We start from the raw sequence: 15,576 nt of genomic DNA on the forward strand, positions 1-15,576 counted from the left end.
ACTTTTTCAGTGTAATAGTATATTAGTATCAAAAGATAGCTAGCACTACCTCTGTTGAATGAAAGATCACTGGATCTTACAAAAGGATGAACTGTCTGAACAACAAAACGAAACAAACAAAAAAGTTTCAATCTATTTTTTAAAGTACTACCCTGATCATCTAATTGTATTGGGAGTAAAAGGGAGCTGCGTCTGCACCAGTTCAGTGACCTCTACCTTCATTGCTGGAGAAAACATTGACAGCTATATGTACATTTCTGTATTCTTCCTTTTTGCAAGGATTTGGGGCTTGTCAGGACAGATGATGCAAGGTGCTAACAATAAATAATATTACTCTTATACAGCACTTTTCAGCAGTAGATCTTAAAGTGCTCTACAAAGGAAATCAGTCATTAGCTAAGTACCTTTCACTGCCACTGACCTTACCAGAACCATGTAGTATTTGATCCTTATTTAATTACACCAGTGCAAATTAGGAATGACTCCTTTGAAGTTAGCTGAGTTACACTGGTGTATGAGAGTGTAACATTAACGTAAAATCACCAGATGGTGCTATTTCTTGCTAGTTCAATTTATCTGATTATATAGCAAGCAGTTAGCTCTTATAGAAAATGCCTATTATCAGTTGTGGTGCAGGTCTTTTCAGGTGCTGAGTAAAGTCTCTAGTAAAGTCTCTTATCCCCACCAGAGGCCTTGTCCACACATAAACTCGATAAACCAGTTTGGTTTAGCCTGTGCAAATCCCTATAAGGACCATCTTATTTTGGTTTAGCTCAAATCTCTAATTTCTATATTCGTAGATATTAAGGCCAGTAAAGACCACTATGATCCTCTAGTCTGACCAGTCTAGTCAACTAGTCTAATCAACTGCTGATCTAGTCTAACTTAAACTAAATGAAAATAAACTGGATTTAAACTGAAACAAGTGTTTCCATAACCCTTTTCACTGGTTCAACCAAATCAGTGCACACTCACACTTGAGGTTAAACGAATGCACATAGACAAGCACTGAACCTTTCTCCCTCTGAATCATTCTTAGAGCATGTCTGCACTGTAACCAGTGGTGTGACTGTATTATGGGATGGTCAATCTGCGCTAGCTTTAATCGAGCAGAGCTGAAAATAGCAGTGAACCCTTCATAATCCTGCAGCGGCTGGGCTAACACCACGAGTCCATAGGCAGGGGGATTGGGTAGGCTTGCACAGCCCACATGGAAATGTCTTTACTGCTATTTTTAGCCATGCTAGCTAAATTAAAGTGAGTGTGGATAATAGCTACCTAGCTGCAATCACACCTTCTATGCAATTGTAGACATGCCCTTAGTAATAGTTACTGCCCTCGTGCACAAACAAGAGATCACATTGGGCCAAAAACTCACATGGTGTTAGAAGCCATGGACAGTGTGTGCAGAAGCGGACTAAGAAAAGAGAAACTATCCAGGATTATGGAGTCTTCTGACATTCAGTTGCCCAAGTTCAGCACCAAGTCTACTAAATACCGCATTGAACTGGTCATGAAAAGAAACATTGTTTGCTGATACCTCAAAGAGTTTTTCTTCACAGAGCTTCGTGACAACGTAGAGGGGTCCCATGAGGCACAGTAGCATTTTGTTGTGACCTGTTTATCTGTGTCAGAAGAGAAATGAACAAAACTAAGGCCCAATCTTGCAAAGACTTCTGTTTTAAGAGAAGTAAGTGTGGCAACTTTGCAGGCTCTCCAGTTATCCACATTGCTAAATTTCCTAAAGAAAAAAATCTGTATGTTTGCTACAAATGACAGAATTCTGGACAGCCTGTGAAGAATGAACAGTTACTGATAATCTTATTCTAAAAATGTTAAAGGCTTGTGATTCCACAATCACGGAGATTGAAAGTTACAAAGATCATTCATTTGGGACACATGGAAGAGTAGCATGAGGGTAGGACCAGACTTGCTATTTTGGCCTTGTATGAATGAACACATTGAAGAACAGATTCACCAATCCAAATATTACAGTGGGAACACTAAATCCTCGCCTCTTTTCCAGGAAGGAGAGGAAGGGAGAGCACATGCAGAATTCTAATGGTCAGCGGCAGCTTGGCTGTGCCAATGCCAAGTTACACACACTAAGACCCATCTGATTGAAACAGACAATGGAGGAACACTGAGATGTGATCAAAGACATGTGATTGATTTGCAGGGAGCTAATTTTAATCCAGTTGGTTCTGATTATGACTCTGGAAACTGTGGGCTAGATCCTTTGCTCGTGTACATCATCATAGCTGCATTGACATTTACAGAGTGCCCTAATTTATGGTACATGTGAATCTAGCCTCTGTTTCCAGACAGACAGCAGTTTTGTTTAGCCAAGGGACTATCTGACACCTTTGGATGCACCAAAAGAGTGATTCTCATTTACATTAGGGCCAAATTATGTTGCCACAGGGGTATAAAGGGCCCTTTTGTGTAAATGAGTCAGATCTCTCCAGTGGTTTTTTTTCCTCCCCAGAGTCAACAGAATCCAAAAGTCACAGACAGGGTGCATACGTTACCCATGCTGGCCATGTTGTATCACCATCTAAGTAACTGAAAATGTTGACATCAAAACAGACTCATCAAAATGGTGCTGAGATTTTGCACTGCAATAACTTATGTTGTGTGAAACCTGCCTTTGAGTTCGGGGCTTGCTTGAATCCAAAACTCAAAGCACAACAACCAAAAAAATCTTTCAAAGAATTGTGTGTAGATTTGACAAAACGATGCAAAAAGCATATTTTCCATCAAAACAACAGCACCTCCCTGGAATCCATTCATAACTTGGTGCAGATCATTTGTCTAGACGGTTTGAAAACCATGGCAAGTCTTTTTGCAAAACTGCTGATATTCGGTTTTGTAATGAAAATTTGGAGCAGGTGATTTTTGCCTGCTTTTGGATTTCTTAAGAAAATTTTGTCAAATCTTTGGAAACAAAGTTGCGTAATGAGATGACTTACCTCTCCTCTCATTGATTCACCAATATGCACTGGTGTACTTTTATTGATTTAGACCCTTAGATACTTAAGCATCAACTTAAGGGTTTGGTGGGTTGGGAAATTATGGACCCATCCATCACAAGTGAGAGGAGGATACACCTGATATTTCCATATATTATATTTTTATAGTTACATTGCTAATTAACTTTGCTAACCTGCAAAGTCTGTAATTTTTTTTTAACTGGAGTTCCCTCTTCATATTTACAGTCAAGCATTAACAGCAAGACAGCACTTAGTTCTTGTTACTAAGCCCTCAGAGCATTTGCTAGACTACTATGCAGCGCTATCCAAAAAAATTAAAAACAAACTAAAACTTGTCAAATCAAACTAGTACGTGTTTGTGATGCATCATCATTGGTTTGGTTTTTTTAATGTACTTTTTCACTCTCTTATTCACAAAATTTGCTACGCTACTGGTCTTTACTGTGACTTAACGAGGTTCAGTGAGGGTTCAACACCCCTTCAGAGATTGCTATTTATTTGCTAAAATAAACCATAGCACTGGCTTCTTCCATGGCTTAAGGGTAAAAAAAATACAGGATATTGTATATTTAGACTATCCTACATGTACTTTGCTACTCAAAATCCAGAAACTTACTGTGAAATTGTAGCTCTGTCACTATGCTAAACCTCAACAAATGTTTGACATGTTAGTATCAGCAAACGGATTCTAGCAGTTCGGTTTCACATCTTATCAAGTCTGAAGGATTGTCAAACTTGGTGTGAATGGTATAACTGCTAGAAATCCTTAATCTTCGCTTCTTGAGTTTCCACATTTGAAAGCAGGTGGTGGTGTTTTTGTTTTTTACAACAAATTGCAAATTTATTCATTGAGATAAAATTCACCAACAGTCTAAAGATTTTTATGGTAGAAAAAAATGGGCTCATCTTGTCATGGATAACTAGGTGGATTTTGTCATTTTCATGGAGATAGTAAGTGTTTTTTTGTATTACAGTAGCCCTAAAGCAGTGGTTCCAAGACTTGTTCCGCCGCTTATGCAGGGAAAGCCCCTGGCAGGCTGGGCCGGTTTGTTTACCTGCCACGTCCACAGGTTCGGCCGATCGTGGCTCCCAGTGGCCGCAGTTCACTGCTCCAGGCCAACGGGAGCTGCTGGAAGCGGCACGGGCCGAGGGATGTACTGGCCGCCACTTCCAGCAGCTCCCATTGGCCTGGAGCAGCGAACCGCGGCCACTGGGAACCGCGATTGGCTGAACCTGCGGACGCGGCAGGTAAACAAACTGGCCCGGCCCGGCAGGGGCTTTCCCTGCACAAGCGGTGGAACAAGCTTGGGAACCACTGCCCTAAAGGATCCAACCAGCTTATCATGTACAGTACCTATATGTACAGTACCTACACATAGCGAGATGTCTTGAACATCTTTCAATCAAAATAAACAAGACAGACCAAGGGTGGGAGGGGAATCAGAGGTACAAAGAGGTGAAGTGACTTGTCCAAGGTCACACAGACACTCAGCAGCAGAACTAGGAATAGAACCCAAATTTCTTGGATCCCAGTCCAGTGCCATATCCACTAGATCATGCTGCCATCCCAGATGTATAGAAATTCACAGAGAAATGGAAGTTGACTTTACCTAGAAAAATGACCTTTGCTTTACACTGAAAACAAATACAAACTATAGAACCAGGTCATCTGGTGCATGAGCTTATGCTCAGCTGAGCTGGAGAGAGAGAATAGGAAGCCACTTTTCAACTTCCCCAACCCATAGGTTGCCTGGGCCTAAAACATTCTTGACATAAATTTGAACAGCCTCAGGGGTGCTCTAAGTTATGCTGCTTAGAAAGGCCCAGCCTTGCCTTTCCCTGACCTGCACACCAGGGAGAGAAGAGCTGATGACATAAATCAAACATAGCTGTCCTAAAGCCAGCTGAGGATTCCCCCAAGCATCCCAATTAGGCCTGGTTTAAGGGCCATCTGTACCACTGCAGCTCTGTAAAGGGATTCTAACTGGGGCTGAGGATCCAGCCCACAAAGTGCAATCAACAGAAATGTGATTCTTCCTCTGACTTTGCCATTTCTGTCAATTGTTTTCCTGGGTGCAGTTAACAGTAGTAGTAGAAATGCCTGCATTTGTTTGCTTTAAAAAAACCAAAAAACCAAAAAAACCAAACAATCCTCCCATCCCCCAAACCTTTAGTCTGAAAATAAATATTAAAAAAGTAAACCAAAGTCAAATAATTACAGCACCAACATTGTTTGCCTAGAAGTGACCAAACAAGAGAGTTCCTGGGTCTAAATATTACAGCACACAGATGGTGAAATTCCCTGTTGGTGCAAAAAGCCAACACAAAATCTGTGTATGCCTGGAAGACCTCTGGACAAAATCTTACAATATACTGCACAGAGATGAGCCCAGGTCATAGCTCCAAACTTCAGGTGTATTTGAAATCCAGATCTGCATCAACACTGGAATATTTTGCAAATGTTTATAACGAACAAACAAAACCATGGGTTTGACCAGTTGTGTGGTGACTGAAATACAAGTACAATTTGCCAGCTTGCGCCTCTCTCTAATTCAGAGACTCGGGACTGAGTGTTAGGGGTCTGCTGTTGGTGTGCTTTCTGCTCAAATAGCGCCACTGAAATTAATGGGCTAGTCACAGAGTAAGGCAATAAGCAACATGAAGAAGATTGACAGACTTATATCCTAAGCAGCACCAGAGATCCTGACTATCCTCTCTAATTAAAGTTACAGGTATAGTGTTTGGATTTTTTTTCTTGGTTAGAAATAGGGTTGCCAACTCTCCAGGATTGTCCTGGCATCGCCAGGAATTAAAAGCTTAATCTTTAATGAAAGATAATGTCATGGAATGAAATCTCCAGGAATTTGTCCAACCAAAGTTGGCAACCCTAATTAGAAAAGAATGTGATCCTGTATTAGAAATCTGAACATTTGAGCGTTGAGGATAAGAGGCGATATGGGTCACTTGTAGGATGACCAGACAGCAATAGTGGAAAAATGGGATGGGGGGGGGGTAATAGGCGTCTATATAAGAACAAGTCCCAACAAACAGGACTGTCCCTTTAAAAACGGGACATCTAATCACCCTAATTATTTGAAATCCAGATCCAAAATTGGATCTGAGTTTTGCATGTAACGTCCACAGCTATAATGGTCTGATCCAAACATGCTTGAATTCGGGAGTGGTCCAAATCCAGGTGCAGAGCTGAATTTGGAGCTCACTCCCAATCTCTCATTGAACACTGTTTTAATACCATTTCTGTTGTTCATCTCTGTTGTTTTAATACCATTTGAACAAACAGGACAAGGGGCACCAAATACACAGTGAAGATGATATTGCCGATCAGTCAATCTTATGGACAGCCAGTGAACTGTCTTTCAGCTCTCACATTTATAAATAATTTACTTCCATCCACCTGTGCCTTGAATAACAAGATGCTGTCTGAAATCTCTGAGCCTGTGTTGGAAAAATTTCTGCAGAACCATGTGCCTGTATTTCTCTCTCACCTGTTGGGAATGCATCTAGGAAAAAGTGGCACCAAAACAGATCTGATCCTAGTGGAAAAGAGGCATAAAAAAGCCTCCCTTCAGATGATAGTATTAGATCTTCTGTGTTGCGGATGATTAGATTTATTTGCCTTCCTGGACAGGTCTACAGGTAGAAGTCTATAGCTGTGAACGAAGTCTATAGATTTCTATAAAACAAATGTGAAGGAGGGGAACTTTTACAGCTCACTTGAAAAGGGAAAGCAAAGCACACAGATCATGGCTGCTTATTTTGACACAGTACAACATACTGTGCGTGTCATTACTTCCCTTCAATTTTACATGCACAAGAGCATGGGTTATTTCTCCCTGTTCTGCCCTCCCCAACCCCCCACACCAAATACAACACTCTAAAAACAAACATCTCTGGTATTTTCAAATCCTAGCTCCTGAACACTGGTCTGAGTCACTAGGACCCTGGAGATCTCCCAGCTTGGCAGCAGCAAAGGCTGGTGAACAGTGAGCATGTGCAGACAGGATATGATCTCTTGCTGCTTGGTTAGTTACTGATATAAACAGCTGGAGGTATTGAAGTGCAGAGCTTAGATACAGGCAGAGCACTGAGGGGGTACTCAGGAGGATTACAGCTCTGTGTACTGAAATCTGGGAGACAGAAGAAGGATTAGTGGGGAAGGGCAAAGAGAGAAGGATTTATCAGGTTTTCAGATATGCATTACAGCTTTTTCTAATATTTCACTGGATTGTCTAAGACTCTGCCTCACAATAATAGGAGTTCCTTGACCATAAAAGAAAGGTGAGTTTTTCTTCTTCTTTTTCTTATATAGTTGAATTATCTTCTTCTGGAAGCCATTCATATGCTGGCCATCACACAAATAATAACCAGACAACTTTTTGCAGACATTGGGGCATTAACATACCTTACAGACCCAAATGGCTGTTTGATTTATTACATTTATCCATGCCATCTCAAGCATGCAGGGCTTGGCTGCATTGTTTGTGAAGATTGCAGTTTGCTGCTGAGATGCCCTTCCCAGAGCAGCTAGGAAATATTATACTTAAAAAGTAGGAATGGATCGTATGTGTGTGTGTTTTATAGCATGGCAAGGCAAATTAGGAAGCATTGTTTCTTTAAGCAGTTTCAGAAGCCCCACTATACCGTATAAATAGAATCTAATAATTTTTGGTATGCGACTCTTACGACACTTTGGCTGTTTAGGGTATTGTCAGTTCAATGTATTTTATTGCACACAGAAACTGCTCTCATGTTTAGCTTCTGTGGGATGTGCAAATCCATTCATCGTGCATTTTCTCCAACAGTCTCTTGGAAAACTTCTGCTTGTAGCAACACAACCATATTGTTTTTCAGAAATTGCACATCATTTGCTGTGTCTTATTTTGAGTTTCTAACATCAAAGAGATGTACGTTACACTAATGTGATTTACCTTGTACTAAAAGACTTTCCAGCCTCCAGATGACTTTTTGTAGATGTCTCTTTCCGTTGTTGTTTTTGAAGGTATGTGACAGGTTTCATGCACTCTATGTGTCTTTATGGTACACAATACTCTGTATACACAGCGCATCATGTATATGCATGTCTGCGTTTATTCCACAGTGGTGTGGGTTCATTCTCCCTAATAATCAAGTTATTGGATCACTGACCTATAAAAGGTGTTGAGTGTTGTTTTTCATAAACCCTACATATCACTCCAGCACATTGAATGTTACAAACCTGTCATTTTAACACTTGCCAAGTCACTACTCTATCTCAAGCTCAACGATCTTTAACTTATTGTTACCTTTGGTGTGATCTCTCGCCATGCCTTCCTACAGGGCAGGGCGATGGTCTGTAAATGATCCTCTTGACTGACATTTACTTATGATAACAAATTATCCTTGTATAAATGCACTACCCAATTAGAGAGCTGTTATGATCGGATTTGCACAAGTTAAATGCTGACTTCACAACTCAATTGGGTTGTAGCTCTGTTGCTATTTGGTAACATCACCATTTACTTTTAAGTAAATGAATTTAGTACCAATTGTAACACTGCTTATGTTGTATACTATATACTAACACCTCCATACAGCATGTAGTGTGTAAACACATATATTTTAACATTGACATGACAGTTTAGGGATTTTGTACATTTTTGCTGCCTGATATCTCTGCATAAATTTTTTCTGCTTTGCTTAGATCAGCGTTCAGAATTATTTAAAAACTTTAACATGATACCTGTGTTAAGATAAACTTGGTGGGCAGATTAAATTATACAGCCTCTTCACTTCAAAAATAATAGGGGGAAAAAAGTAAACTCAGTTAGGCATTCTTCGCCAGCTGCAGCATTTGCCCTTGGCTGTGTGGAGAAATTGTGTTGCTCCCATCCCACTTCCAGTTTGCTGACTGACTTTATATTGTGTTTAAAGTATAATAATTCATTTGAGATCCATTACTCACAAGACTTGCGTCTGCATCTGTCACCCTTTAAAGTATCAATGTGGCAGCGTTACTCAGGGATTAAACTTTACTAATGAGTTGGGTAGGAGGGCCCTTTTACAAAAGGGGAAAGAAATAATTACAGTTAAACAAAGAAGATGAAGTGAACCCCACACTGATGTGTTGCACCTGCATCTTCCATTGATTTCAACTAGACTTATGGGTGCTTAGCACCTCAATGTCAAAGTGTGAGGGCCAGATCCTTATCTGAGATAAACTGGCATAGATCAGTGGAGCTATGCCATTTTACATCAGCTGAGGATCTGGCTCTCTACATTTACATCAAAGCCTCTCTGAAAAAAAAAATCAACTTTAAAAAAAAACAAATGATTTCCCGCTCAAAAGCTTGCAATGGGAATTCATTGAGAGTTTCTTATTATCATTAGTTTCTTACAGGTAATACTCATAGGATACACTAATTTCTATGGAAAGGGGATGTTAGAGTTAAAAATATCATATTTTTAAAAATATTTAAAGCAACATTTTGTTTTTGTCTAACTCATGCAACCAGGGGTGGGTTTGGAAAAAATGCAACCTTAATTTGATCTTAAATATAATTGTTTAAAATACATCATTACTAAAGTAAAAATAAATGAAAATATTTAGTAACTGTCAACTCTATACAGTGTTTGACAGAGTGTGGTCCCAGGAGGCTGTAGGAATAGTCAACTGCTACCAATTCACAGTTGTTAGCCAAATATTTTTAAATTGAGATCATTGCTTGAGCCACAAGTAAATATGATTTTGCTTTTCTGCTATGCAAAAGGGAGGACATGGCTGAGAAAACCAATGAACAATGCAACCAGACTAACATAGAAGCGGCTGAGGTGCATTGGTAGGGCTGTGTGTGATAGCTTTCATGGCACTTGTTTGCAATATACCAGGCTCAAACCAAGGCTATTATTCTGTCTCATGAGCACTGTGTTCACTGAGGTTAACTAAAGTGCATTCCTGGGAATGTTAATGAGTCTAAGAGCTACAGTCTTAATACAGGCAAAAGTCCCTTTGACTTTAGGTGTGAACAGGAACTGTAGGATTTAGCCCTATGTAGCTATACTGGTTTTTACCAGCTAAGGATCTAGCCCTATGTTAGCTGATGAAGAGAAGTCCATTTGTCCCTGTATCACAATCCTTCCTTTGTGTTTATTTAGGTTTATGGGATATCCAGCTTTCTGAGCTTCTGAGGCATGATTGCTCCATGAATTGTAAACCTATAGCTCCCATTGATTTCAGAGGGAGTTGTACCCAAAATTGACCGACCGGATAGTTAAAGCCCTGAATTTTAATTCTGAAGCTGAGGCATTTTATATTCCTCCCTGTATCTCCCCTCCCTCCCTCCATCTGAACAAGTAAAAGCCTCTCTGAGACTTGACTTTGTTATTTTCTCAGTGTATAAACTTTGACTTGTGCCTAGAACTGAGCCAACCACAGAGCTTATCATGAATGAGCTAAACCACAATCTTGCTCCCATTGAAGTGAATTGAAAAATTTTCACGATCTTCAGTGGTGTAGCACCAGATCCTTACTGGGCATCATCACTTTGCCTGAGGTCAGACCTCCAGGGTCCTTAACCTTTGTCATAAGTGTGCCCTGCTGCCAGGTATACTGCAGGCTTGACCAAAATGCTTCAGCAAGAATTCTAATTCTGCTTTAAGAATAACCTAGAGTGCCTCCTCCCATCGATCTAAACCAAAAGGCACTCTGAAAGCCAATCTACTGGATTCTAGATGAGTCATATCTGAACGTAATATTGTAACTGCCGGAAAAGTCAATTATCAGCTTATCTCCCACAGACCTGTCTCTTAGGTTGTTTCAAGTAAATGAGCTATTTCGATAACTCTTCTTATAAAAGCTTTGTTTTTGTTAAATAAAAAAAGAAGAAGAGAGGAAAGCGTGCTGGAGAAGCCACCTGTTTTTCTTGCATTTGCATCAACCACCAGAGAACATTGTGCAACAGCTGGGACAGCCATGCGAGTGCCTTCTTCAGAGGCCTGATCAAAAGTCCATCAAAGTCAATGGGAGCCAGTGGACTTTGCATCAGGCTCTGTAGCAGCAAGATTTTTCTTGTAAGCTCTCTTTATGATGTTGTGATTTTCCACTTTAACATGAAATCCATCACCAACAGTATATTTCTGATCCTAGGCAAAAACGATAAGATTTGTCTGGTGGGAGAACATGGAATATTCTCATTGCCCCAAATTGGGAGGGTGGAGTGGTTGGAAACATCACCTTTGTGCGTCCTTCATTTGATTTCTGACAACTCAAACAAAAACCCCCACCCATATTGGAAACTATGGGGCAAGCTTGGTATTCACTTTTGCAGTAGTGGTGATGACAGATGTTCTGCAGAGTAGTTCAATCATTTAGAGCTTTACACTCGACACAAGCCACAAATTAAAGCTTAACTTCAGGCATGAGGCTGGATCAACTTTGTGACTTTTCCCTTTCTCACTAGTTTGTTTTCAGCCTTCTGTGCTCTGATTGAGCCTACATTTCATTATATTAATCCTTACACTCCCCCCCACAACCATAAAGCCTCAAGAAAATGACCATCTATATCCAAAAGACAGGCTGCAAGCCAAAATCTATTTTTGTTAGGTCTTGAAATCATTTCCAAGCTGACTACATTTGTCTTCAAAGAGAGCTGACAAAGGAGAGGAGAAATGTGGGAGACAGACAGGGTTTTTTTTCTAAAAATAATGTTGCTCAGGCATCCCATTTCATTTAGTTTAGGATACAAAATAGAACCTCACCTTCATGCCAAGAACTCTGCATTTGTAAAATCCTGCTGTTCTGTAACTACATTGTGGTATTGACCCAACTCTGAGGTGCGCAACATAACTTAGTAACAGCCCTGAAAAGGGAACAAAATTCACCTGTCAGTCAACGATGCCTCTTCTTCAGGTTGTCATCTCTGAAGCCTGAAAAAAGTGAGTAGTATTCCCCAAAGGTTTCTGTGGTTACCCCTTGGCTGGGAGGATAGAATCTCCAGTGTCTTTTTTTTTTTTAATGGTACTAATGCATGCCTCGTGATTTTTTTGTTTTGTGGTCAATCGGAAAAGTGACTAGTGCCTGTCAACTGCTGTCATTTTAGGAGCATATTATCAGGCTGCTTTTCCTTGTATCCAATTCTTTATGGCATGAAAGAAAATCAGAACTGTAAATGCCTCAGGTCTGATTTTTAGCACTGTCAAGGCACAATGGGATGCTAAGCGCTGAATGTTTTAGAGACGGTGGGGATTAAATGTGCTCTCACATTTCTTGACACTATGTGTAACTTAGTGTTGTGGAGACACTAACTACAAGCAAATTTTCAAAGCTATTCAGGAGAAGCAGAACATATAAATCCTTCAAAAAAAACCAAACACACCTCACTGTGCACATGTTAATGATGTGTGGGTGTTAAAAATATCTGTTACTCATGTCATTGCTATTAAACATTTATAGAGCACTACAGGACACTTTACAAGACAGAGGCCTACCACTACCATCAGGAGGGAATTAGATTAATAGGGCCAGATCCTCATTACAGTGAACGGATCTACATTGATTTACACCCATTAAAATTCTGGTCTATAGGTTGTAACTGCGCCAAGGCAGAGACAGTCTCACTCACGCATCTCTGCAAGTCACACCAACTCTAGTATGTTATACTTTTTGGCATGACAGCCCCAGAGGCAAATCTTGCCCCCTTGTGCCATGGCTATGGGGGACTTAGAATTACACCGAGGGGAACTACATGGAAGGGTACAGGATTTCCGGTGACTGGGCTGGGGACCATGCCTCTAGACTGCTACAGAGCCGAGTAGAATGATGAGATGAGGTGGTCTGCAGGAGCTGGAGGTCTGGGTGATCCACTTGTCGCAAAGTAGAGGTGTAACACCAGCTGCCAGGGTTAATGTAACCTTTGGGTTGCAACAACCACCACTGTACTGCTGATGCCAGTGCTTTGTGGATTGTAAGGTCTTTGGGTCAGGGTTTTTTTATTACAGGCATGTATAGCACCTAGTAATATGGGGCATTTATGCATTATTGTAAAATAATTAATGAACGTGTTCGGGGGTGGATTCTTTCCCAACCATCCCCACAAGCCCTCTTGTGCCACCCCAGACTAGAGTTGAGTGGGAGGATTTGACCGCTAACAAATTAACATATCTGGTATGATTTTGAGCCATCTCCTTCTTGAGTGGCTATTTTCAGGCCTGGTGGAAAGAAACGTGACTTTAGCTAGTTTAGGAACCAAATTTGAACCATATCTATTTTGAGGTTCTGAATGTTCAGATATTTTCTCACTTCTGGTATCTTGCTAGGAAATGTAGTGTTGTAAGGTTCTCATGGTAATTCCACTGTGGCCAGAAGCAAGAAGAAAAACTAATTGTTCTTGTGAAAATTCTACACAAAATTCTGCAGACATAAGCAGTTAGAATAGGCTACAGATGACATAAGTGTTCAGACATTTCAGCACTTATCTGATCTGAATCTGGCCTATGAATATTTGGAGGTTCACCCATTGCTAATACAGTAAGAAAGGCTGTGCTTTTTTATATATTAGGAACAGAGGAATTTTCACACTTGATCAGACCTAAGGTTCCTTTGTCCAAAAATACGTCTGACACTGGCCAAAATAAGACACCTCAGAGAAATACAAGATACCGTATACTGGAAGATCATGGAATTATGGAAGACGATCCATAGAGGGAATTTCTTCCTAAATCAGGTCCAAAACCAAGCATTAACGCACAGGAATTATGGGAGTTTATATCCCTTCATATATCTTGACTAATGTCATGGTGGATGTCTCATTTGCCACAAAAATGTTTATTCCTTTTTTCAATCCTACTAATCCTGCCTTCAATGATATCTTGTGGCAATGAGTTTCACAGGTTAGTTATCGTTTGTGTACACTGGCATTTACTCTTCTAGATTACATTGTACTTCATTGTCATTGAGTGCCCCTTTGTTTTTGTATTATGAGAAATAAGAGCACCCAATTTACCTTCTCCATGCCATTCATTGTTTTATGCCTTTATTATGTTTTCTTTCTACCCTGAACAATCCCAGTCCTGTTATTTCTCTCTTCATTAGGAAGCATCTCCATCTCTTCAATCATTTTCATTGCCCATCTCAACCTCCCTTCTGTTTCTACTGTAAGTTTTTTGAGATGGTGTGATTAGAACAGATCCTGATATTGCAGGTGTGGGTGTAGTCCAAGTACATAATCACATATTTTCAACATTATCCTCTATCCGATTAATTATACACTCTAACAGTCTGATTTCCTTTTCTGACTGCCATGGGACTTGTAGCATTCCTAAACAGGAATCCCAAATCTGTTCAACCAATCTGTGTTGTCAATTAATCTGGGGCTAATAGACATCTAAAAAGATAAGTCCCCTGTCATATGAAAACAGGGGTAAAAGACTCTTCTGCTACTAAGGAATGCCTTTTTCATATTGATTCCAGTAGTTTAAAGTGAACATTTATATATACAAGACAAATTTCCGATTAGCAGATCTCACCATGTCTTTCTTATTCCTTATTTTTTTAATATAATTGTCAAAAGTGATGTTTTTCTAGACTTACTCGGGAAATACTGAAATACACAGTTCACGGAAAAATTAAATGGCATTTTTATATGTCAGTGGCAATGCTTGCTAGTGGCACTCTGCTGCTTTCCCACTAACAGAAACACTTACTTTTTGTGAGCTGTACATTTGCAGTATTGCTCCAGTGGAGTATTTTTGCAATTTGCCTACAATGTACTTTTCTGACAGCTCTATTAAGGGACACTGGATTTGGGGCTAATTTACACACATCACACTGCCTGTGCTAAAATTCACTTCTGACATTTGAAACTTTTTAAACAAATGGACAGGGTTCGTTCTTTATTTGGACCTATGAATAGGGGAAAGGAAGCTAAAACAGAGAGTCTGCGAGTCTCCCATTTTTTATTAATCCAGCCCGATTCAGGAAGATAGGATTTAATGTTAAATTATTTTGCATGGAATAAGGATTTATTATTGTACCTCTTTTCACCCCTCTGCTCCTCTTCTGTGAAAAACAGAGGAGCATAGCATTCATACTGTTGTGCATGTCAACTGATGGCTGGACACAGCAGTGCTGTCAACCCCAAACTTTCAAAAATTGTGTCATTCCTCCAAAACATATAATGAGATTAGCTTTAAAATCATGAGAGTGATGCATTTGGGGTCCATTTGATTCATCTTCTGGTTTCTAAGCCTTTAGATCATACTTGCATCACGTTTCCAAGATTTTCTCTACAGCTGTGAGGGCTAGAAATTGCCTTTTTTTTTTTTTTAAATGAAAGCTGAGATTCTCCTGTAATCACCAGACTTGAGCTGAGGCTTTCTGGAAAATATAATACATTGACAGGCTCACGATGGAATCGACAGAGTTGGAGTTGTACACAAGAGTGGATGTAATCAATATAGCTGAGCTCCCCGTCAGCGCTCACCCCTCCCATTTATCTCTAGTCCACGCACCAAATCTGGTCTGTAGGTTAAATGTTTGTGAAACTCTTGGGAAATCCATCTGCAGTAAATAAATAACAACAATAAAAAG

General features: G+C 40.0%; 2 protein-coding genes across 3 annotated transcripts in view; one reads left to right on the forward strand and one right to left on the reverse strand.

Moving 5' to 3' along the window:
- Positions 1 to 15,576, reverse strand: part of EXO5 (exonuclease 5) — a 491,361-nt gene that overhangs the window by 415,222 nt on the left and 60,563 nt on the right. The gene's annotated exons all lie outside the window — the stretch shown is intronic.
- WSCD1 (WSC domain containing 1) overlaps positions 7,032 to 15,576 on the forward strand; it is a 57,286-nt gene continuing 48,741 nt past the window's right edge. Inside the window, exon 1 of the mRNA XM_084651333.1 lies at positions 7,032 to 7,292. The gene's annotated coding sequence lies outside the window, so the exon portion shown is untranslated. The remainder of the gene's footprint in view (positions 7,293 to 15,576) is intronic.

This window comes from Lepidochelys olivacea (assembly GCF_965140295.1).
Source record: "Lepidochelys olivacea isolate rLepOli2 genome assembly, chromosome: 17".
Lineage (NCBI taxonomy): Eukaryota > Metazoa > Chordata > Testudines > Cheloniidae > Lepidochelys > Lepidochelys olivacea.